Source organism: Aythya marila (assembly GCF_965140915.1).
Source record: "Aythya marila genome assembly, chromosome: 16".
NCBI classification, from domain to species: Eukaryota; Metazoa; Chordata; class Aves; order Anseriformes; family Anatidae; genus Aythya; species Aythya marila.
In genome coordinates, this window is record NC_139057.1 from 13,831,597 (window position 1) to 13,857,055 (window position 25,459).

Consider the following 25,459-nt stretch of genomic DNA (forward strand, 5'->3'; position numbering starts at 1 on the left):
CTCGGAAAGAGGATAGCTGGCTCTCCCCTCTCTTGTTCCAAGCACTGTAAAAACTGAGCAAACCAAATGCATCTCCTTTCTCATTTTCAATTCAGTAGCCTTTCCAGTCCCTTGTTTTCATTTTACAGACAGGGCAAAGTCCAACTCTGCTGGCAAGCATCCTGGTTCCCTGTGCACGGCAGATATCACCAGGTGCAGCTCGGTTCTGCAGGTGTGGGGATTAGGTATCAGTGCTGCCAGGTCGGATCCTTCCTCACCTCCATCTTCAGGAGGACACAGCTCCTTGGATGTGTCCATGACCCAGCATTTATGTTTGATAAGCCTGTGAGATGGCAGTGTTGGCTAAGAAGGAAGGAAGATGGCCAAACACCCTCAAAAATAAGCATGGAGGTGAATGTGGAGCAGAGTAAGAAAAACTGTGTCTCTCTCTGACTGCCCCCCAAACCAGCATTTCCTTGTTACATTGGGAATCTTCTCTTTCCTCCCTGCCAGAAAGCTCTGCCTGGGACAGCTTGAGGAAATAATTCGGGGGGGCTCCCAGGAGAGCAGCAGCAGTCCCAGAGAAGGGGGTTGGAACCATGCCTGTTGTGTGCAGCGTGTCCAGGCTCTTCACCATCTCATCTGTGACCTGATGTTGGAGGTGAGGTTAATCAGGTCCCATTCCTTCCAGTAACTGCCGTCGTGCTCACAAAACGTGGTGGGGCCAGCAGCAGTGAATGAGCAGCAGAGCTGGTGATGTTTTGGTAGGCTGTGATGTTGACGTCCACGCCGGTTTTGTAACCGTTAAATTGAGCGGCCCCATGGGGTGAGCAGGATTATTCACTCTCACCGCTGAGAGCAGCTGCCTGGCTGGGTCTGCCCACAGCCTCAGGAAGGTGCCTGCATTATCCCAAACCCCACCCCTGCAGCCAGAGCGGTGCTGGGCATCCGTGTGGGCAGCGAGATAGCTGGCACGGTGCCTGGGCGCCTTGCCTGTTCACCCTCTTCTGTCTTTCCTACTGCCCTCGTGCTCTTTGGGATCTTGGTTGAAACACAGGCACCACTCACTGTATGGGGTCCTCTGCCTTCCGCCTGGCTTCTGCCTGCTTTCTGGCCCTGCTCTGCCAGCCTGTGCTGTTTCCAGACAGCCTGGAAAACCACTGCAGCAGAAGTCTATACAGGCAGCATTGCACAGGTCTGACACTCCTCCTGGGACCTGAGCATCAAGCCTTACAGCTCATGCTAAAATCCTGCCTTGCCTGGGGCTCCGCAGGGGAGAAAAGCCCAAGCTTTGATCACAGGAGCTGCATCGAAAAGCCGCTGGCAGGGCTTAAAGCTCTCCAGACCCACCTCCCCTTGGCTGGTGCTTTCCCTCTGAGTGCGCCCCCAGCCAGCACACAGCAGTGGGACCGGCTGCTTCCCCTGGGTTTGCTGGCCCATCACAGGGGTGCTGCCCATCTTCAAAGGGCAAGGAGCACCCCACCCACCCCACAGCACTTGGCATCAGGTATTTACACTCGGGGTGGGGAGGGTCTCTGGCAACAGCTGTATCCGATGTAGCATAAAGCAGCTGTGATGGCTCTGACAGGCAACCACCCTGTGTCTGCACGGCAAAGGGATTGTGTTGTCCCAGCCCATTAAGAGGCCTGGCCTTGTTATATGCTACCATTGTGGGTGGGTTTGTAGGGCAGATGGAGAGCGAGGTCTCCCCTAACAGCCCGGTTGTGAGGATAACCCCTAAAAGAGTCTGTTTGTTCAGGCTGTCAGTGTGATCTGATTTCATACCCCGCGTTTAGCACAGCGGCTCTTTCGCCTTGAGCAGCGCTATGCACTTTGCAGTTACATCTTTAAAACGACTTAGTTATACACTTGGTACATGTTATTTTGAATTCTCTTGAAGATCAAGGATGCTACAAAGCCAGCAAGATAAAATTAGCATCTGAGCTGTAGCCTCTGCCTGGTATAAGAAATGCAGATCAGCCTCACTTGCAGTGAGCGCTGGAAGGTGAATTTCATTTACGTCTTCCTTTCAGCAGACCTAGTTCTGCCACCCTTATTTGCTTAGAGTAAGACAACCCATGAGCTGTCCCCACAGCTCCTGCAAGGCAACTTCCAAAGGAAAGCATCAGGCAGTAGCACGGGTGTGGAATCAGACCCCAAACTGATAAGAAATCAGTTTGTTCAGATCGGTTCTTATCTACCCACAGGGGGACCAGCCAGGCTGGGACGTGCCATTCAGCCCTCAGGAAGCCAGCCCTGTTCAGCACCAAGTGCTAGCACGGGACATTTTAAAAGGCTGCAAGAGGTGAGAGCATGTGCAGAGCCAAGCCCTCGAAGGACCCGAAGCCTGGAGAATGGCCGTGAGAGGGGGGGCTGTAGGGGCGCCTGACATTGTGTCAGGAGGCACCTGGCTGCGGTGGGTAAGTGATCCCAGCAGTGGGGGCTGCAGCACAGCTGAGGTAAGCCCTGCAGCCTCTGCAGGAAACGAGACACCTTTTAAAAGCCAGATTAACCAGAAGGGGCCACCATGATGCCAGCCTAAAGACCTTCTCTTGGTTACCCTCTCCTTGAAGTAAATTTTAGCTGTGTTCTTTTTCAGTTTCTTGGTTCTGTTCTTTTCAGGGAGGTAAGTTTAAACCTGTAAGAGCAGGTCCTGCACGAGCCAAGTGCTAGGAAAAAACAGGCTGCTGCTGACGTCTGCCGCACACCTCACGGCATTGCCAGCACGGGCCTGGGTCCAAACTCAGGTCTAACCTTGTTTTGTGCCACGTGGCTGCAAACTGTTAAATCTGAGAAGCAGAGGCCAGGTCTGTGTTCCTCAACCTGGCGCTGGTCTGGCACAAACTGCCCCCTCCTTGTGCTCGGGTGCAGGGCTGGAGCAGACTGGGATGAGAAATGCGGGGCAGAAATTCAAAGCTTAGATCCTTAAATCTTTCCTGTGACCACCTACTGAGCCTTCACCCAATCTGTCTTCCTAGGCATTTGCTGGTGAAATATCCTGCTACCTGTTTGGGAACAGGCTTGAAATTGGCAGCCTTTACAGTATTGCCTTGGTCCCATCGGGGCTCATGAGTGCATCATTATCTTCTCAACTGGATCAGGAGGCAACTGCAGGCTCATTTACAGGGTGGAGACCTCAGTTAGACCCTTGGGGCTCTGCAGTCTTCCTGCCCAACAGGTCAGGAGTGAGAGCATCCAACCATGGTGACAAAGTCAAAGGGGCAGGTGGAAGACATTGGAAGAAGAGCAGTAGAGCTGCCTGGGGATATAGACGGGCTTTCAGAGGGGACAGTCAGGGTTAAGAGATCTATTTTCAAAGCTGTAAAATGACTGGAGGTGCTTGATTGGGCATCCAAAAATTAAGGAGCCCCATACTTCCAGTGAATTAATTCCTACTGAATTAGGAGACACTTTTTCTGTCTCTTTCTTTGCAGATGTTCCAGAACAGTTCCATCTTTTTCCACAGTGTTTGAGGCGATTTACTGAGTAAGATCTAGGTTGAGTCATTGGTTGTCGTAAATGAGTATCAGTCCCTTGAAATTTGTTAATTTGTGTCTGAGTCTGAGTCTGAGTCTTGTGTCTGAGTATCCAAATTTTAAAACCAAAGTTGTTTTAATTGGACTTGCAGGTAACATGTTCCGTATTTCCAAAGTGAATACTCAGTAGGATGAATTCAGAGCCACTTTAAGAAAGTTACAGATACACACTTAAAAGTAGGTGTTTCTGGGAACATCTCTGCCTTTTATGCTAGTGAATTTACACCAAACCAGCCAGAAGCAACAGAAGGGCAGTCCGTCTGAGCCACTGGCACTGACATCCATTCAATAGCAACAGCCAGCCAGGCCTGGGTAATATTGTATGCAACTGCTTTCTTTGTTAATGAAGGTAACATTGTGTATTGAACCAAAGGTGGATACCTGCCACAAACTTCACACCTCATCCAGGCTTCAGGATGTGGCTTTTTAGATCCAGATTTTTGGTTTTGCCATTAGAGAAATAAGACTGCCAGGGAATTAAATCTGGAGCCAGCTTCTGCAAAATCTGAAGGAGGTGGGAAACTGGATTCAGGCTGATGCATCTCTCCTCTGCTGAGTACCCCAGAACACTTTGCCTTCATTCAGAAATCCCCAGGCTATAGCGCAGAGGAGATGTGCTGCACGTGAAACAGCCCTGCATTGCCTCTGGTCACAGGGCATTAAAACGTGGAAGTGAGGACCCAAAGGAGAGAACAGGACAAGCTGTCACAGTGTGAGTTTGCTGTCCCAGCATAGCAGAGACTGGGAGAACTGATTAATTTATGATATTTTAAGGATTTCTGCTGGTACATTCAAGTATTTCATTCCCAGGGAAAAGGAGAAAGTCCTTATGGACCATGGATGACTGGTGTTCCCCATATAGTAGTAAGTATCCAGCACGTTTTCTGCCTTACTGCTTTATGCTGAGGTTGAAATACACAGATAAAAGGCAGCCAAGGGAGAGGCAGGTCGCCTCAGCTTCCCCTGCTCAGGATTTTCATTTGTGAAATGTACAGAAAAATAAGCAGACAACAATTTTCCCAAGTAAGTAGGTTGGTTGCTTGCCTTCTCTCCTTCCCTTAGTATTTGCAAGCTACCAAAAATAGTTTACTCCTATTGTTTATTCTCAGTACTCTGTCATCAACAAAATCCATTCAGTGCTGTGCTAAGCACTGAAATGAACAAGAGGAAGATGGGCCCCAGCCCTAGAAGGTCAGAAAATACAGCAGGCTGACAAAACAAAAAACAAACCAAAATAAAAAATAATAATAAAAATAAACAGAACAGGGGAAGGATTATGATTTAAAAAATAGACCATGAAGAAAGGGATTGTATTTCACCTCTCTAGCATCTCTGTAACAACACTGAAATGGTTTACTTGATCCCCAAGTCACCATCATTTGAGGTCTCACACTTTTCTTTCTGCTGTTATTTTACATTTCATTATCTTGGTGTTTTCAGATGAAAGTAGTCCTGCTCCAACAAATTACTGGAAGTGTTTTTCCTCTGTTGCAAATAGATTGTTTCCCTGCTCTTCCTCAGCATTCAGCATACAGCGGCAGCAATACGCCTTTCATTATGTGGACCAGGAGAGCTCTGCATCCTGCATAATAGTTTCCTCCTCTGATGCTGGGATTGATGCGATGGCAATTTCTGTGAGTTCTGTTACCTGTCCTAAGAGAAAATGCATACGTGTGGGCGCACCCACACATTGCTTTTCACTGCCTGCTTTCAAGCTGATGTGGAAGCTGTAGGGAAAAAATGAATCTTATTTGCCAGTTAGGTCTACTAATTACAGGACTTTTTTTTTTTTTTATTTAAAGAAAAAAATTGTTTTCACTTACAGCTTTTGCAATCTGTTTTGAATTAGGAAACACTCAGGATTAGAAAGTGTTTTCTCATTAGAACAAATGCCATAGATTTAAAAACCTCTTCATTTAAATTCCCCCTAATGTTCTTTGGCTTGAAAAAGTGAGCTCTTAATGTCCATTTTAATTAAAGCATTTCAGTGGGATTCCAGCTGGGCACCAAATGACAGCAGGTCTCTGAGAAGTGGACGTGGTCCAACTAAGAAAGGGAACTCCAGGGTGGGAACTTCAGCAGAAGCTGTCCTTTTTAAGCAGAAGTGCTAAGGGAAACATAAACTAAGGTCCGCCTAGAAAAGTGATCCCACACTTAGAGTGGGTGCAAGCATCGCATAGTTTGTGAGGTGCTGCCTGGGGGTGCTGGGTTTTGCACTGGGGCAGACGTATATTGCCCTGAGCTGCTCTGTACTGCTGTCTCCTTGCTGCTGTACCAGTTTGCAAAGCATCAGCACAGGCTTTTGCAGTTAGTGGGATTGCTGGCCATAGGTTTTAGCACCCTACCTCCTCTGTCAGGTTCCTCCTCTTTTATCCACTGCCCCCAAAATTTCTGATTTCTCACTTTAAAGTGCTGGAAAATAAAGGAATGTGAATGTGCTGGATGAGGCTTTCCTAGAGCATGGAAAAGGCCAAGGGCAGCACACTGATGGGGATTATCCAGCACCTCAATGCTCTTCTTTCCTAGCTACTGACTAGAGAGCACCAGTGCCCCACTTTTCTCCAGAGCAGCCTGGGGCAGCGCAGAGGGACAGAGAGGGACCGGGCAGCCATAAGCCAGCAGGAGGTGAGAGCATCATCTGGGCAGTGTTCCTCTGCAGGCAGCAAAGGTAATGGAAGAGAAGCAAACAGCAAGGTCAGATTTGCACTGATGGAAATCAGACAGCTCCAGTAACGTCAGAAACTTTGCCTGGGTTCACACCAGCATCGTGTCTGGCTTGCTTTCTCCTGCACTGAGTGATGAATAAATCCGGAGACAGTTAATAATGAAAGACTATTAAGAAAAGATTTAGTCATTACTGTTCGTGCGCTTCTATGCCCTGTCATTTGTCAGGCACTTGAACCAAACATGGGAAATGTCAGTTCCAGAAACGCTGCTGATACCCATCCTGGTCACAGATTTATTGGTGCTTGTGCCCAAACAGCATCCAGGGGAGGAGTAGTGCGACCTGGGCAGGAGTTTGCCATGTGCCACTGCTCTCTTCCCTCGGCACTACCCTTTAAACCAGTCACCTTCACTCATAAACAGTTACCAGTATCAGAGCTGAGCAGCATTTCTGGGCCAAAAAGCACCTTGTGTTATGTTTTTAAGAAGGAAATGTTCTCAGCTCAATTGTTTAACCTCCAAAGTCCAGGCAAAGAGATTCATTTTGAATGATCCTTGGAAGTAATATTATTTGCTCCCCACTCCCCACCATGTTAATTGTTTCTTTTTCTTTTTAGAGAGAATCCTGCTCCTGCTCTCACGTTCACACCTTATGAGTTGGTGCATGTCATGGGTGAGGTGGAGCAACTGTTTAAGAGCGTATCTTTGACGACAGTAAGAAAACATAAAAATAAGCACAGGTTTTGTTTTCAGACCATCTTCAGCCGCATGTAGTGTATAGTTCCTGGAAGGAAAAACACTTGGATATACACGGTGTGTACACAGGAACAAAAAATAATGCCAGTAATAATGCCATATTGCATGGGCGTTCCTGCACTCGTGGCAGCAGCATTGTGCAGGACTGACCCAAAATGTGTGTCCCTTCCCCATGAGGGCAGCTGTGCGCATATAGCAGAGCCATGCAAGAGTCATCTGCTTTTTGCGTCTGTGTCCACAGAGTTTTTCTCTGTTAACACAAAGTTAGATGAGCCCCAGCTCCCCCCTTCCAACATCCTTTTATTGCTTTTAGAGTGACTTTGAGATGGGGTGGAAAAAGAAATCTGACAGCGGTAAGTTCCAAGGTCAGTGCTGCTCACCCGTCTCTGTCATCCCACTGAGCTCATAAATTGGTGTTAATGCCTCCTGGAAAAAAAATAAAAAATAAAAGCCATATAAAAAGAGAACCTTGTTCACACTTGGAGGCATACCCGTCACTAGGGCAGACTCTGTGAAGCATGACTACAGCAGGACTGCGAGTGTAGACAAAATCCAAAGCCCATTCAGTCCAGCTGTGATCCTCAGCCCCTGCAAGCATCCATCCCGGCACCCAGAGCAAGCAGGAAAGAGCTGCCTTTTTAGACAAACTGTTTTCTTTTTAAACATCATAAAGCACATGTATATTTTTGTTCTTCTTTTATTAGAAAACCCCTTTTGCAGAATGATCATTTTTGCTCTTTCTTCAAATAGCTGCTTATAACAGGGCTTCATGGTGTGGAAAGTACAAATAACTTAGGACCTTTTGAGAGGCACCCCTAGCCTCCTCCACTAACTATTCTCTTTAGTGGGATTCATAAAATCTATTACTGTTTCTTCAGATTGGCCACGGTGTGACTTTGGAGAATTTTTTTTCTGTGTTGACACTGTTGCTTCATTGTTATTCTTTCTGTACTGGTGGAACAAAATGAAAAATTCATTAAAAAACAGAGAAAAAAGGGAAGGAAAGCAAAGCACTGGCATTTCTCTATCTCCCAGCACAAGAATCAAATGTAGGAGATTGAAATCAGGGCTATGGGAAGAAAGGGGTGGGAGGGTTAAATGTCTGAAAGGTTCATAACCAGACACTCAGTGTCCTGGGCAAGCAATCTATGCTGATAAACAGGAACAGTTGCCTCCTTTCCAGGGAACCACTGTCCAATTAGGAGCTGAAGAAAGGTCTCACAGGAAGACTTGCCACCTTGGGGCCAGCGATGATTTTGACACAGTCTCCTACAGCATCCTGGCATCCAACCTGGGGCTAGATGGAGGCTTTGTACAGCACTGAGAAATGAGGTGGGTGCTTGGGCTCCAAAGGGGTCAGGGTGGGTTGTGCCCTACCTGGAGGCCAGTTACAAGGAGTGTTTCTCAGCAGTCTTCCAGGGATGTGTCCTAACAGCCCTAGTGATAACCTAAGGAGGAGATAAAATGCAAAAGATTGCAGGGAATACCAAAGAGGAGTTCGCAGGTGCTCGAGAGTATGGTTGCCACTGAGCAGGGTGTGCATGGGCTGGAGGAACGGGAATCTCACTGGCGCGTACCAGCCACGTCTGGCACAGCTCGTGCCACAAGGACCCACCGGGGCGCGAGACATGGTGCTAAACTGGGGTAAGTTCAGAGACACCCAGCTGAGCCCTCCAGGGTCCCTGCCAACCTGAACTCTCCTGGGGTTCTGCGGATCCTTGATCCTCTTCCCAGATCTGCTGTGGGTTTGCTTTACTGTGCCGTAGCTTTTCTTTTTCCTCATGAGAGGCCTCAACTTCTGTAATTACCCCTACGTTACTTTTCCACCCCATGACAGGGACAGACCCCAAACAAAGACCTACATCTTTTTAAAAAATAAAAGTGACAATCCAAAACATTTCCCAGGATCTTTGCTTAGGAACGACACAGAGGAAGAGCAATTCTTTTTGTGATCAAGAGGCTTAACTTCAAAAGCATCCAACCTGCAGTTCTCCGTGGGACACCTTTCTGCAGGGTTATTAATAAGAAATAATTGTTTTAAGTGCAGGAAAGGATGTGTACTTTCCATTCTCCTCCAGAACCCCTGCATCGTTTGTCCTTAATAAATAATGAAAGATGTTTTTGTACTGCTGCCCCCCCTTAGACTTTAAAGTGATTGTAAAGCAACAATAAACAGGACTTTAAAGAAAAATGGGGTAAAGCTGGTTTGGATGCAAACTTAACTCTGGACTAGTACGAACAGCACCTGCTTTTGCAGAAGCTTAAAGATGTTACGGGGGCTTTTTGTGTGGTGAGTTTTGGTCTAAAAGCTGGATGCCCCGACACCGGGCGGTGGCGAACCCAGAGCGGGTCACACAGGGAGGCGCCCAGGCGGGGTTTGGATGAGAGGAGACGCCACAGCCCCCTGGGCAGCTCCGTCACCCTCACCGCCAACTTTTTTCTCACATTTAAGCGGAATCGAGCATTTGAACACCCACTCGGCGCGGCAGGAGGCCGGTGCCCGCCTCTTCTCCCGGGGGGCGAGAGGGGCTGAGGCGCCAGCCCCGTCACGCCAGGGGCAGTGACGCGAGGCAGCGCCTCACGGGGCGGCGGGGGGGTCCCCGTCCTCGGGGCTGCGTGAGGCGGGGCTGTGGTGCTTGGGGACACTGCTCGGGGGCTCAGCGGGCTCAGCGGGCCCGGTGCCCACTCCCAGGGGCCCCGCCGCTCTCTAACGGCCGGGGCCCGGCGGGGTTCGGGGCCGCGCGGCTGCCGGGGGAGGCGCCGCTCCTCAGCCCCGCCTCAGCCACCGCCTCCCCTCAGCGCCTCTCCCGCCCCTCCCGCCGGACTCTCCCATCGCGCCGTCTGCGGGGAGAGGAGAGCGGGAGGGCGGAGGTGGCGGCGCGGGGCGAGCGCCGCTTTCCCTCGGCCGTGTCCCGACAGCGCGTCTGTGTCGTGATAGAAACAGCGCCATGGTGGCGGAGCGGGGCGAGGCGGGGCAGGGCAGGCAGCAGAGGCTGGCGTTGCTCAGCGCCCCCCCCCGCCGCGCCGCTGTGGTACGGTCGGCTGGAGGGGCGGGGCGGGGGAGAAAGGGGGCGTGGTTTTTCCGAAGAGGGGCGGGGGCTGCAGCGAGGGGCGGGGCTCCGCCGCCCGCGGGTGCTGCGGGGCGCGGCGTGCCCGGGAGCGGCCGGAGCCGGCGTGGCGCTGCGCGTGAGTCGGGCTCCCGGTGGGCTCCGCTTTTCTTCTCCCCTCCTTTAAGCCTCCCCCCGCGTTAATTCCTTTTGGTCCGTGGTCGTTTCTTTTTACTCTCTCATTTGGGGTTTTTTCCCTTAATCTTGCGTTTAACGGGAATCGCCGGGAGGCGCGGCGGGAGGGAGCTGGGCGCTGCCGGGGCTCGGCCCGGGCTCCGCGTTGCTCCCCGGTGCCCCGGGGCGAAGCAGCGGCAGGGGGGAGCCTCCCGGGGCCGGCGCCTCCCGCTCCTGTCCGGAGGGGCCGGGGACGGGCTCGGGGGCGGCTCCGTGGCAGGAGGGGGGTCCCCGGGAGCCCCGGTGGTCGCGGACCCCTGCTCCGTGCGGCTGGCTGGGGCCGTGCAGAGAGGTCTGAGCCCCCCTGGGGCGAGCCCTGGGACCGATCCTGCCCCAAAACCCGGCCCCGAGCGCGTCCCGGCAGAGCCGCCGCGCCCGTCCCGAGCGCTCCCGGGGGAGCCGCGGAGCGCCCCTGGTTTGCCGTGCCCGATATCGGGGGGGAAATTAGGGGGATGCTGCAGCAGGTGCCGCCGGGCTGCCCGCGTGTGGGAAGGACGGTGCTGTGCCTGGAAGGGGCTGCGGGTGTTTTCCCTTCCCGCTGAGTTACCGTCCTGCCCGGCTCGGGGCTCGGCAGGGACACGAAGGCTTTGCTTCCAGTTACTGGGACAAGGGGGGCTGGGGGAGAAGCGAGGGGTTAAACCTCGGGTCAAGGTACGATTCCTTCAGGTCGTGGGCTGAGGTTTGCGATGGGAAGGTTAAAAATGCCTGGGAAACACGCTAGGAGGAAACAGACTGAACAGAGGTAACTTCAGAATAAACGCTTATCGGGGATTGCTTCGAAATTCAGGAACCTGCTGGTGTACAGGGAGGGAGGGAGGAATCATTCAGATCAATAACGAGTTTTTTATTATTTTTTATATAACTGTACAATTTTTATTATACGGCGTAAAGCACATGTTTAGGTTTTATTTTTTATACCTGTGTTTGTAGCCAAGGCTAAATCTGCAGAGTTCCTGCTGATGTGGGTAATCAGCGTGAACTCTGATCTGAATCAAGCTGAACAGCAAAGAGGCTCTTAGGAGAATCTGAAACCCAGGAGGCATTTTTCAGACCTGAGTTATGTCACTTTTTTTAGAGGTGCCTCAGGCAATTGCATTTTAAGAAGACAAAGCTTTTGTTTTCCAGCTGGCCTAGAAAAATGTCAAGGATGAATCCAAAGCAGAGGCTTTCAGAAGTTGTCATTTGTGTTTAAGTTGATTTTGCTGTTGTGCACAAAACGCTGCTGCCTTCCTCGCAGGAGTGTGAACAGGGTCTATTTTTATTTTTGCCACCAGTCCCCGTCTACCTGTTTCAGCTCAATTCAAGTGAGTAATGTTCTTTAGTGCTTTTCCTCTGTGAGTGTGTATTTAATTAGCAGGTCAGGTGTCTGCAGCTGCATCTTGGTTATAAAATTAATTGTATGTACTTTACAAAAGGCAGAGTGGAGGTGACACCAGGGCAGAGATTGACACAAAAGCCCTGTTCTGGGGAATTAACACCTGCATGCAAGTCTCCGGTTTTGCATCTGAAATACTGGAATTTTCAAGGCAAAGGCTGGTAACAATGGGCAAAGACTGCTTTTCTTTGCACATCCTAGGAAATCCACAGTTTGCATGGAAACGAGAAGTATGCATGCTAATGGGAGGTCTTAAGCTTTTCTTGTGGCTAGTGGTGTTCCTTGCAGCTGAAAGCAATTGCAGTTGGCATCCCAGGGTTGCTGGGCTGCAGGCAAACAGCAGAAGCTACGAGGAGGGTACCATGGAGGATGCCCCAGCCTGGATGTGGGAAAGCAGGCTGCCTGCAATCTGTAGTTCTGCAAGCTCTCAGCGAGGTCCCTCTCATTTAAGAAGCACTGCCAGTGTTGATGATGACTTATTTTTCCCAAGTAAAATGAGAACAGGTTTTGTCTTTGGGAAACCTTAAGGAAGCAGCATTTACCCTGTTAACATGGTCCAAAGCTAGAGGAGACACTGTGGGAATTAACCTCACCCTCCGACTTCTGTTGCCCTGCCTTGCTTTGTTCTGGATGCCCAGGGAAAGGCTATACGGGCGGTGTGAGTCATCTCTTGGCTCTCGTGTGGCACTGTTCAACACAAACAGTCCTGTTTGCTCCCCTCACTGAGGGCGCTCGGATCTTCCTGCGTGGGAGGGCCCGGAGTGGGTGCACCAGCTCTGCTGGAAAGGCAGCTGCTGCTTCCATGGGAGAGGGTGGGTCCTGCTCTTGCAGCACCTCACGGGAATACACTTTTTTAAAATAAACCTTTGCAATGTGTAGAAAGCCATGCGTGAGGCAGGACTCAGCCTTGGCTTTGTGGGGCAGGTTCTCCCACTGATTTTGGGGGGCCTGTGCTAACAGGCAGGGTGCCAGGCTCCAGCAGCGTTCCCACCTCTGCAGCAGAGCGCTTCCTTCACTGAACGTATCCGTTTGCAGCCTCTACCAGTCATGTTGCACAACAGTCTTTTTTTTTTTTTTTTTTTTTTTTTTTGATCTGAAAAGTCAGTTTTTAAAATAGAAACACAGTGCCAGTTTGTTCGTAGAGAAGAGGAACGAGGTGAATGGCATGGGCGCCTCCGGGCTGCGGCCGCATGAACGCAGCAATTCCCAGGTGAAGTCTGCGGCGTCGGCTGCCCCGTGGGATGGCGCGGAGCAGTGGGAGGTGGGACATGGTTCATCTGGGGCTTTTGCAAGCAGGTTGTGTTTTGACAAATGTGGCCATGGTAGGAAAAAATATGAACTTGTCTTCTGGCTGCTGCTGCAGGCTGGGGGACGGACAGACCGGCTGGAGCCGTGTGTCCCCTGCAGTGTCTTCCCGCTGTGCCCGCCACCCCCGGGGGAGGACAGCCCTCTGCACGGGGCCTGCCTTCTGGTGGCAGCAGGGTGTGGAAATACGGGTGGCAGTTCTGCCAAGAAAAGATATTTTGACGAAATGAGGGCAGTGGCCGCTTGCTGTGGAAGCTGGGAGTGGATCAGCAGTGTAATCTGTATTGGTGCGCGGATTGCTGAGCTGGGGAGCAGACTGGAGCGGACGCAAGGTAGGGATGGGAAGCTGGTGCTCCTCACCTGGGCTCCCAGTGCCTTTACAAGACTGCTTAAACCTCATGCTTTTATCCTGCCTTGAGTGAATTCTTCTGGAAAGATGCTCTAAGAGCATTTGTGAGGGGGAAAATGCTGCTTTAGGACATGGGACCTGCTGCTTCTGCCAGCTGCATGGTGCAGGTGCCGTGGTGAGGGCTCTGTTTGACCGCAGCTTGTAGATGAAGCCGAGTGCCTTGGAGAAGCGAGGGCTGTCCAGTGCCAGCATTTGGCCCTTGGCTGTGTGGGACTGCGTGGCAGCAAGCATCCCTCTGCTCTGGGTCAGGGGAAGCGCGCTGCAGGTGCTGGGTGCCAGGCATGGGGCAGCTTCCCCAGGGAGTGGGGCCCCCTCGACCTTCGGCGGCTCCCAGCCATGCTCAGGTGCCCCAGAGCACGGTGCTGCATCCCCAGCCGCATGTCCCAGTGCCCAGGGATGGGCACCTTGCAGAGGAAGGTGCTGCAGGGCTGCTGTCGAGGGCTGGTGAGAGCTGTAAGCTCTGTGAAAATCCTTCTGAGCCTCTCCAGCAACTGAGGCTTCATTCTCTTTGCTCTTGCTACCAGGCTTGCTCTGTTGTGTGATTCGTGCTTGCTCATTTCAGCAGGGCAGTGAAGCTTTGGCCTGTGTGTGTCCCAGCTGCACTAGGGATGGGTTGGAAGGTCCGGTGTGTTCTCGCCACCTCCCCACACCCTTGCAGCGAGTTTCCATACAGGCAGAGGAGCTCTCACCGCAGATTACATCACAAGAGGAGTGAGAATGTAGAGCTGGTTTGGGAACTTCTGTGCTTATAAAACTCCTGGAGGAGCTCTGGTGCAGCTCATCTCATGCAGCCAGGGTGCGTGTTTTACCTCCAGTAGTTATCTCGGCACCCACGGGGCATAGGCTGGTGAAGAGAAGCTTCTGAAGGTGAAGTCTGCTGAAGGATGCCCTGTGAAGCTCATACTGGAGAACAGCTTCACAGGCACATGGGGAATGACTGTTGCAATGGATGTACATCAGAAGTAGGCACTGGACTTCTTGGCTCGTAGTTAGGAGCAGAGTGCTTGCCTGCAGATGGGCTCCCCAGCCGTTTTATTGCAGTGCAAACAGCGTTTTCAGGGAGTGTGCGTTAATAAGCCGGGGTTTGCTAATACCTCCTGTGAGCAGAACCACACCTTGTGGTAGGAGAGGGATAGGAAGGGCTTAGATGATTTTAATTAAAGTTATTGTGAGGAAGAAATTAAACACGGTCTCTTGCCCTGCTTGTACAATGAGCGGAGAGGGCTCAGCCTCCGTGCACCGAGCTATTAGCTGCCTTCTGTTTGCATAGGAAAAAAAGCAATTTATTTTTCAGCTTTTACCCCTGCTCCTGGGCCCTGTTTGCATGTTTGTTTTCGGCAGCTCATCACTTTGAAGATGGACGTGAATGCTGTTCACCCGGATAGTCCTTCATCTTTTGTTGGCAAATGCTACAAAACCTGTCTTAAATTGCCTCATCTCTCCGAATGAACAGGCTGTGTACGTACTCCTGGTGAACGAGGTGCTTTCAGCCCAAGTATAAGCCAGGCAGTGCTGCTGCTCCAGCCTCTCCTGAGTTCCCCTTCCAGCACAGCCTCTGAACCTGTAAATCTGAAAAGCAGCAGTGGCTGGGGGAAAACAGAAGGCCACAGCGCTTCTTTATTTCACAGCAAAATCTGCTGGTGCTCCAGCTGGTGGGCTGGGTCCCACCTCCATGTCCTTGGCTCCCCGCTTGTGGCAGTGATGGGGCTGCTGCTGCTGCTCCGTGCTGCCCCATGGCGCTGCGTGCCCGGCAGCGTGGGCTGCTTTGTTTATTGTCTGGAGAATTTCCAGCCCCTGCCTTCCTTTCTCTCTCGAGCCCTGCCACACGTGTGGTGGGCTGGGGTGAAACGTCCCGCCACAGCAAGGTGTGCTGTAAAAAACAGAAGATGGTAGAGGGGGCTAATTCAGTGTGGAAAAGCCCAGAAGCTACAGCTCAACAGAAACAAGATTTAATTAATCATTGCGTAGCCTGCTTCTGGTGGCTACTTCGTGCACACAGGTACTTTTTTTTTTTTTTCTCATAGTGCCTTCCCTGACCTCAGCTGGAGGGAGTGCGTTGCTGACTTGTCATGCAGGTGCATGCTCATCTTTGCTCCCATCCCATGTCTCAAAATGACAGCGAGAGGAGCTTCTGGACAGCTTGGAGCAGAGGGGTGGGTTTGACAGCCTGAGCAGCCAAGGAGGGCAGCTTGTGAAGTGGTGTTTCAGGCTTTCCTCTGCATTCATTGCCTTTATTATCATTTCAATTTGCAGATGTCGTATCGCTCTCCACTTTTTTGTGCTTCTTGCTGATGATACATGTCTGTTCAAGTACTGATTTGTAAGAGGGAAAAACACTGTGCTCATGACCTCAGAATTGATAGATTTTAGCCCTATGTATAGTGTAAACGTCTATCTGTTATAGCTTGTTGTGGGGGAGCGGTGCATGGGATTGTGGCTGTGCAAGTCGGAGGCTCTGGCCCACCGAGGAGTGCGGGTGATTTATAGTTTGCCCCAAGTCTTCACAGCTGGGTTGCTGATCTTTGGCATGTGTAGGGAGTACACAGTGTGTGATTACTCAAAGCCTTTTCTCGAGAAGCCCTAAAAAAGGGGGTGGGATAAGCTTTGTGTCCTGCCAAGCTGCTCAGGTTGGGAACTTGTCATGTTTTGGGATGAAATGCAGCAGCCCATGCAATGTGATAAATACAGATCTGCTTTTTATTTTATTGTGGTCATGAGAGAAGGGTGGTATTGCCAAGTGTGTCTGTGACCCAGGACAACGATGGGAATGTGCCACGATGGAAAGCAGTGTTAGATCTGGTAAATGGATGCCTGAGGAGAAAACACTTCTGGAAGCACAGGCCCTGTGGTGGTGTCCTGTCCTGCCAGAAGCAGGCTCATGCTGGGGAGGTGCCTGAACACAGCGAGGACTTCTGCTTCTGGGGGCTGGCTTTTAAAATTCCAGATGGCAGGAGGCAGTAAGTCTGGGTTTTTCTGACCCTAAAATTTCTCTCTTCGTTTTGCCTCCAGAGCCTCACTGTCATGAGCAAGGGAAGTCTCTAGCAAGTAGGCTAAAGACCAGCTGATGAAATAAATGCGAACTGATTAGTCTGCTTGTTCTAGTTTATTCCTTGAACTTTATTTCTACTTGAGGTCATCCAGTAGGAACAAAGGAGACCAGGAAGCAAATGGTAAGGTTCCCTGCCACCCTCCCCCCCAAAAAAAACAACCCCATGTGGTTCTTTTCCCTTCCTGGAGGGGAACTGAGCAGATACCAGCGGTCTGGAGGCCTTGTGTAGGTGTCCTACCACACAGTACAACAGTGCCTGAAGATCTGTGCCTACAACCAGCAGCCGTGGCTCCAGAATTTATGCTCTGAGCACATACAGACGGGAGCACGTACATGGATGGACCGTGGTGGTGGCAGGGCTGGGAGCAGCGCCAGGCCCCGTGCTCATGGTTCAGCCTCTCAAGGTCTGTGGGTCTCTCTCAGCCCTCCTTCCGCACCCCTGCCTCCAGAACCTGACCTGGGGGGGCGGTGGGGGTGTTCTGGCTGCCCCAGCCCAGCCTCCCCCCTCACCCTGTGGCTCCTCGGGCTGGCACCCCGCAGGGAACGGGAGTCTCAGCAATGCTTGGCGTGTGACATTTCGCTTGGCCCAGGAGCGTACAGTCATTTCTGCGAGCCTTGGCGGTGGCTGGCGAGGAGGTGACCTCTGCTGTAAGCCCTCCCAGCGTAGGAATGTGGCAGCTCTGTCTCGGTGGCCTTAATTTTGTTTTGTGCTGCTGCATCTGCTTATCTGCTTCTTACCTCCAGATTAAACTGGTCCAGAAACAGGCACCTAACACAACGAGCCTTCTAAAGGGTCACCCAGGTGCTGCCCTGGGGCCAGGCACGTCACTTGGTGGATGACGTCCTCATGCAGGGGCAGGGATGGGAGCTCCAGGACAGAACCTGGGCTCTGTGCGGTGCTCGATGGCCGAAGGGGTTTTTGAGGTGGTCGTCAGTGCAGCTGGGGGTGTGCGGCACTCCTCACAGCTGACTTGCTCAGTGCTTCCAGTCTCGGTACAACAGATAGCTCAATCATGAAAAATATCCACTGAGGTGTATTAAGAGGGAGGTGGTGGTACCAAGCTCCAGCTTGCAACCCGGTGAAACCTCTCTCTGCGCGGCCGCCTCTTTTTCACATGGCTTTCCAGGCCAAGCAGGTGGCGCTTAATTTTTTTTTTTTTTTTTTGCTTAAAAACCCGGGGAGCGCTGTGCGTGTCTGCTCGCATCTGTGCGCTCTATGTAGGTCAGATGCGTGTTGGCTGCTTTGCCAAGACCGAACCTGACAGCGCGTCCTTTCTGCGGCGAGGGGGAGCGCTGTGCCAGCCCCGGCAGGGCCGTGCTCGAGGGCAGAGCCCCGGCAGGGCTGTGGGCGAGAGGTGCGTGCTCTTCGGCACGTGCTGCGGGTCTGGGACAGAGCCTCGCCGCTGAAAGATTAATGCAAGCTGTGCACCGAGGGATGACGGAGCGTCGTATCAGATTAGCCTCACGGTTCAAAATACTAAATGTTTCTACGCTGCGTGTCTAGCAGGTGCCTCTTGCTTTGCTCTGAATAAAGAGCCTGTTTCCCGACCTCTGAAGCTTGTGTTTCTACAGCAGGGGTTATTAAAACACAAATCACTCTCCTTCCGCCTTGCTCTCCCCCCAGCCAATCTCGTTCTGGTATTTCTTGACCTTTTCTCACTCAGGCTGTGTCGGTGGAGGATAAATTGAGTTGAAAACAAGCAGCTTTCCTAACAGAAGCATGTGAGGAACCCAGTCTAGCGCCCTTTAAAACAGCTGAGTCTCCTTTTTGCTTCGATGGACACAGGTCAGAGACAGATGTGTGTGGTCCCAGGGAAGATGCTGTCCTAGGGTTACATCAGTAGGTATCAAAGCCATGGCTGCTGCTGATGTCCCAGCTGGAGCTTTGTCCTCTGATCGTAGTTTGACTGGTCCATGCAGTAGGTGACCTAAACCCACCTGGTTGTTTTTTGCATGGTTGGCAGTTTTTGTCTTGAAGGCATGTGAAGGATGCAAGAATTTTGTTTCCCAAAGAAGGATACTCCTAGCTTTGTGGAAGGAGAACCTGGAGGTGTGACACCACGGGACTCCAAGCATCCCTTAAAAACAGATACGTCGGGGATCTAGTGTTTATTTTACAGCTGAAGAGGGAACTTTGCAAGGCTCTCTCTGTGGAGACTCTGCTCCCTGAATTACGTTTCCCAGATGAGATGAGCCTGTGAGCAACCACAATTGAACTAGTAGCAGACAAGGATCAGCGTAGATGAAGGTGGATGTATGAATGTCCTTGTAATCCGGTGCAGTGTGGGAGATATTTCTAGTATTAAAGCTGATCTGCTTGCTCTACAATACTATCAAGAAACACTTGAAATGGAAGAAGGGCTGCACCTGTTGTTCCTTCCTTCAGCAGATGACAAGCGCCTACAAGCACTGCAGGCTCCTGAGGGTCTCGAAACCGAATATGAAGTTCTGCACTCTGAAGCAGCTGGATGAGTACCCAGCGCTTGGAGGCCTCTCAGTGGTGAGCAGATCCTTGCGACTGAACAGTAAATATCAGGAGGTGGAGAGCTCTCGGTGGACTTGGCTGTCATTGAGTCATGGATTTAGGAGTATTGGTCTTAGATGTTGGGGAGGAGTTGTGCCAGGCCACCAGCACGGGAGATGAGCTCTGGAATACGTGGAATTATTTAAAGTTGCTTGGAAAAGAGGAGTGATGGAGCATTTAAAGGGAAATTGGAGCAAAATTTCTGTATGTCCTGTGCAGGAATTCTGGCTGGAATCCTATTCTGGGTGTGTACATACGTGAACTGAGTGTGTGGAGGTGTCTCAGGACTGACATCTCTGCTGTAGAGTCAGCTTTGCTAAGTGCTCTCTTGCTGTGCTCAGCTGGCAGTCAAGGGGTGAGATGTATCCTACAACTGCTCTTTCCCTTTATCCTATATAATATGAACTGTGCATTGTTGTGGAAGCTCCCGAGTGCAACCAATTTTTGCTTAAGTCCCTGCTGACCAACAGAAACTAAGAGGAAACTAATGAAATCCCTATTGTCACTACATATTTTTTTGACCTTTAAAAGGAAAATGCATTGGTGAGTCAGGAGACCCTCTGGGAAATCTGTTCAATTTGTTTCGGGCAGAAGGTGAACTGAGATGCAGTGGTGACAGTGCCAGTTTAAAAATAAAGGCAGGGATCAGAGCCGTGCACAAATCTTGCCATGCTGTTGTCTCTGGTTTATGCATGAGCACAGAAGTGGAGTCCCCAGAGCTGTCAGGTGTCTCTCAGCTATTCTGGTTACAAAGCAAATAGAGACGCTGAAGTGTTTTGCAATTTTCACCTGACTTGGTTCTAAACGCAGGGTGTAAAATCCTTGTTTTCTGACTGTAAGAAAGAGAGTAAAGAAAGCTGTTTTCTGCTCTGCATCTACATAGGAAATGAAATGGTGGTTTTGTCTGAAACCAGTGAACTTGAACAGTTTTGTGGCAATAAATGTCATTTAAGAGTAGTTCGGATGAAGCTTGCCCATGAAGGGGAGTGAGCTTGGCTGAGACTTCCAGCAGCTCAAAAAAGCCTTTATTATTTTTGTGTAAATTCAGAGTTAGATTGGAGATAATTGGGGTAAGGCTGAGTTCTGATGCTGCTGATAGCCCCAGAGTCTGGAGGAGAGCAGATTTTGTTAGTCTTGCTCGTTCATCAGGACTTCTAGTTGTGGGCGAGTGACCATTGCTTTGCCCACAGATCTTCAGGTTGGCTTTCCCTAGCAAAGACTTTTGGCTTGAAGGTCTCAACTGCTAAAAGTGATGAAGTTCAAGTGTTGGAAAACGTAGCTTTCGGTATAGCGACACTTCCAAGAACTCTGTTCCTTGCTGCTGTCACGCTCACAGCTCGGGGCAGGCAGCTCTGCATCAGGTGTGCTTGTAGCTGCTGTGTTGGTTGGGCTTTGGCCCTTTCGTGCTCTCCTTCCTTATAATTAAAAGTAAATTGCAGTCGTGGGCTGGCACGGGAGCTTCCCTGGCAACCAAGCGTGACATCTCATGTGGGGGGCAAGGACCGCTGAGGTCCTGGGGTGTCACAGGCCTGCAGAGCTCTGCTCCTGCTCCCTGGGGTGACCGATGCCACCAGCCTCGCAGCATGCCCCCGGCTGCTGTGCAAGGACTTGGTAAACCTCCTGCAGTTATTTTCTGTCTGATCCCTCGCTGCTTGAAGCAGCTGGGACAGTGTGAGACCCTCAGCTGGTTGCACAGGGCTGGGTGGGAAATGCCCTGCCCTAGGGGCTGGGTGTCCCATACCCTGCTGTCGTGGTTCCGCTCGAGTGGGCAGCCGAGCTCCACCACAGCCGCTCTCTCACTCCCCCTCCTCAAAGAGGAATGGGGAGAAAATATGATGAAAAGGGCTCAAAGGTTGAGATAAGGATGAGAAAATCACTCAGTAATTATTCTAACGGGCAAAACAGACTCGGCATAAGGAGATAGTAAGATTACTAACAAGCTAGAGAAGTGAGAAACAAAGGAAAGAAACCAAAAGCACCTTCCCCCCCCATCCACCCTCTTCCACCACCTCCCCCCGAGTGGCACAGGGAAACGGGGGAATGGGGGTTATGGTCAGTCTACAGCACTTCTTCTCTGCCGCTCCTTCTCGGTCACTCTCGTCCCCTGTGCTGTGGGGTCCCTCCCACAGGATGCAGTCCTTGATGAACTGATCCGGCGTGGGCTTCCCACAGGCAGCAGCTCTTCCAGAACTGCTCCAGATATGGGTCTGTACCACGGGGTCCATCCCTCAGGAGAAAACTGCTCCAACCTGGCTCCCCCACAGGCAGCAGCTCCTGCCAGGTCACCTGCTCCTGCGTGGGCTCCTCTCCACGGGCTACAGGTCCGGCCCGGAATCTGCTCCGGCAGGGGTCTTCCACAGGCAGCAGCCTCCGTCGGTGCAGGGCCACCTGCTCCACCGTGGTCTCCTCCACGGGCTGCAGCATGGAACCCTGCTCCACCGTGGTACTCCATGGGCTGCAGGGGAACATCCTGCTTCACCATGGTCCTCACCACAGGCCGCAGGGGACTTCTGCTCCGGCGCCTGGAGCACCTCTCCCCCTCCTTCTACACTGACCTTGGCGCCTGCAAGGCCGTTCCTCACTCCCTTCACTCTCCCGGCTGCTGTGTGGTGCAGCATTTTTTCCCTGTCTTAAATATGCTCTCACAGAGGTGCAAAACAACATCGCTTATTGGCTCAGCTCTGGAAAACAGTGTGGCCCTTACCAAACATGGGGCAGCTTCTAGATCCTTCTCACAGAAACCACCCCTATGGCCCCCTGCTACCAAAATCTTGCCACATGAACCCACTAAACCTGCCCAGCCACACAGCCTTGCCAAACCGGCTTCCCGGTGGGAGCTGAATGCGTCCCTGCCGCTGGGGTGGGAGAGAATCAGAGCCCTCACGGTCAGTCTGGGAGGTGCCTGTGTGGTTCCAGTGCTTCAGTGAGCTTGTCCCTGTCGGCCCATGGCACTCAGGTACCAGCAGTGTGAGTTCAAGTGGTGTGCTGGGCCAGAGGCTCCAGCCAGTCCTGCTGCTGCTCTCCCCGTCGGTACGGCAGCCCGCAGCCAGGGGTGTGCTTTGATTTGGCTCTGAGCATGTGGATTGCTTTGACCTAAATCATATGAATGCTATTAGAGCTGGAAATCCTGTGTTCCCTGCTGGCTCCAGTTTATTAAAATAACAAATTCATAAACAATAACTCTTCAAAGCAGTGTGCTAGAGACACTGCAGTGCTGGATCATGTATAAAACATGACCCTGCAGAAACCAGCCTGTTCCTCCGTGGGCAACTTGTAGTTCTGCCCATCTTTGAAACGATGTTTAAAGCAAGGTATCTCCTGCTCCTTCAGCATAGCCTGAGACTTCATAAGATAAGAATACAAAGCTGGATGCAGTCTGTGGGATCTTACTTGTCCCTTGGAATAGGAATCAAACCCTTTCTGATGCTATCAGTGTCTCCTATACTGTGTGATTTGGCTGCAATTTAGCATGAGTTATTTGGTTTAAATGAATTAAAGTATGCCAGACCAAGCAATTTGGTAAAACTTTACTTTTATCTGCGCTGCAGTGTACCCCAGCTTGCCGGTGGTGGTGGTTGTGTGTGCATCCACATCCAGGTTCTCACTTGGGAAAGGTTTCTGGAGATGAGAAAAGCGGCTTCTCCTGTCTCGTACAGGTGGGGGAATGAAATGGTGTCACCAGGCTGTGTTGGTTCTGGTGGGGCTGAGCTGGGGCCACCCCGGTGTCAGCTCAGGGGCTTCTCACGCTCCCCTGTGCTCTGTCCTTGGAGAAAAACATGAGCTGTGATTTCAGGAGGGATGGGAATCCCCACCTGGGAACAGCGTCTCGCCTTCCTGCAGGCTAGCTGGCAGGACTGGGTCCCTATGGAGGATGCAAAATGGGAGCTCAAAGCCCTGTATGAAACTTCAGCCAGAACCCTGCATGTCTGTGCTGTCCCCTCGCAATTGCACCATTCCCCTTGGGGGGAATTTTATATGTGTGGAGGTAATAATTTTGCATAACCAACTCAGAAGTTGAGCCAAACAACATTTCCTACTTCACATACTTCCAGAGTAAAAATACCTTTCATTAACCTCTTTTTCTCAGTCGAGACCTATTACATGCTTTTTTTCTGCCCTTTTCTGTTCCAAGACAACAAATTTCCCCTAAATAACAAGTGCTCTCGTGGCTACTAATTCTGTGCTATTTGAGTGTGGCACTTTTCTCCTCTATCTCCCCCCTTTTTTTTGCCTGAACTTCTCCAGGGATCTTTTTTCTACAATTTATTCAAAGATATATGCAAGATCCATTCCTGCAGCCATTTTAGCATGATGGCCAGCAACAGACTGATGTAAAAAACCCTCAGAGCTTCACATCGCTTGACCTCAGGAGCCCCAGGTGTAAAAACCCAGCAGGAAACCCTGCTGAGGCTCTGGGAAGGTGCTGGGAGCTGGCGACCCCGTGCCACGCGCATTTGGAGATCCTTGCATGGTGCTTCCAGGTCTCTGCGGCGGAGGTGCATGCTGTGTTTTCTGAAATGCAGTGCTGCACCTCTGTGTAAGATCAATCAAGGGGGTTTAGATTAAAAGAAAAATACCAGCTTATTTAGGCCCCAGAAGGCAATGCTAGGTGCCTTTCTTTGCAGCCCTGAGGCTCCTTACAGCTCCTCTGTCCTGAGTGCGTTTTAACTGTTGCTTTGATGTCGCTGCAAGCAGCTGTAATGTAGGTGACAGCAGTGATCTTGGAAAGACAGCATGGGAAAATGATTGTGGCAGATAGGAAGAAGTTTCATAAGCATTGTCTGGGGAGCTCTGGGGTATGAGGGCAGGACGTGTTATCGACCATGCTCCCTGTAGGAGCAGCGTGTGTCTGCTTCAGCGTCAGGTGTCTCCGTGCTGTAAGGGCCCCTCACGGCCCTGCTTCCCGTTCAGTTTGGCTGCCTGCTGTCTGGGAGCGAACTGACGACTTCCCCGGTGCTCTCCCACGTCGTGCAGAGGGAACTGGAGCCTGGTGGCTGAATTTCCCAGCTGAGCTGGTGAGCAAGCCCCTTCAGCACTAGCACTGCAAGGTGGCTTTTATGACTCTAGCGTTTTGTTCCGATTCACGGCGTTGCTTGTGTGGGTATAATAAATGACTTGAGTGACTAAAATGCTGTAGGCCTGTTGTTAAGCTTTACCCACTGTCTGTGCATGGATCCTTGGCAGTGCAGAAGCAGCGTACGAGAGAGTGAGTGTAGCTTGGCATTAGTAACACAGTGCTTGTGTCTGGACAATGAGCAGAGGTTGCACGGGTCAGGGTGGGTACGGATAGCTGGAGAACATGTTGGCTTTGATCCAGCCTCATCTACTACTCATTATTCCCTCTCAAGTAGCAGGGTTGACCTCGTTCCTAGAAAGGCAGACAAAATGCCAGACAGAGGTGACTCTGCATGATGGCTGTGTGGGTGTCACTTTGTCCCCTCCTTAAAGAACACGTCGGTGAGCAGCCTGATGTTCATCCTAGCTCGCTCCTTAGCCAAAGGAGTTGGGTGCCTGAGATTTGTCTTGCGCAGATAGGGGGGTTATTTAGGATGTAGAACTCAAACTGTTCTCCTGACCCATGCCATAGATCTTCAGGATTAGGATCTGGTCTCACAGGGATTAGCACAAAAATGGCAGAGGAAGTTATTTCTGTTTGTTGAAGATACCCTCTCTTGTTGGCTTCCTCTCTAGAACAGACCAATTTGACTTCAAAGTTTGCTGAATTCTTGGTCTTCGTGGTGGCAGACCGTTCTGCTCTAGATGAATGGTCTCCGGGACAAATTTGTCATTGATCTATCACTTATGGGCTGGAGCATGTAACTGGCTGTGCGAGCCCCACTGGTGTTCCAAGGGAAATCTTAGCTGTCTCCATCTCTCACTGTCTGCATTGTGGACAGGCCGTGATAATCTGCCCTGCTATTTTGCTTGCTCATGGCATGTGTCAGATGGTGGATGGACTGGGAGGCCCAGTGCTCGTCCTCACAGGGCTGCGGCCGCCTACTGCGGACCGGGCTTCCAGGCAGGCCAAAACCCAGCTGATCTCAGGCTGCCTACGGAGGCTGCATTGATATGGGGAGCCAGGTAGAGCACACAAAAAGAGCCATTTCCTTTCATCAAGAATATTTTATTCCCTGTGTAACTTTTTTTTTTTCATCCCAAAACACTTTTATAGCTGACAAGCCAGATTTAGCTTTCTGATACTGTGGTATGAATTGGGTGTTATTCTTCTGATTTCGCTAGAGCTGCTTTGATTTCACGATAATGTAATAGAAGAATGGAGCTCTGTGATAAATAGTGCCCCGGTGGAGCCAGAGCAGCTGCCTGTAGTCCTGGGCCACGCTGCTCAAAAGACATCATCTGACCTCCGAAGTCAGCCTGAATATTATATTATTCATGCAGAAATGGACATCTCTTCTTCTTTGTCCTCTGGACTTTTGATCAAAGTCCTCTCCTTTCTGTGCACTTGATAGACCTCGTGTTTCAGGGATGGGATAGCTGCGTGCTTCTGGGGTGGTCTGTGCGCTCCAAGTTTGTGTCAGACCAGCTTTGTCATGTCACTGAATGGTGAGAGGTTGATCGCA

General features: G+C 51.1%; 1 protein-coding gene across 3 annotated transcripts in view; it reads left to right on the forward strand.

The window, feature by feature from the left end:
• The first annotated feature begins 10,060 nt into the window (after nt 1-10,060).
• Nucleotides 10,061-25,459, forward strand: part of RALY (RALY heterogeneous nuclear ribonucleoprotein) — a 117,315-nt gene continuing 101,916 nt past the window's right edge. Inside the window, exon 1 of one of the 3 annotated variants that reach the window (XM_082773016.1) lies at nt 10,061-10,121. The gene's annotated coding sequence lies outside the window, so the exon portion shown is untranslated. Of the gene's footprint in view, nt 10,196-25,459 lie in introns of all 3 variants that reach the window. The other 2 variants (XM_082773015.1, XM_082773014.1) reach the window with 2 other exon arrangements.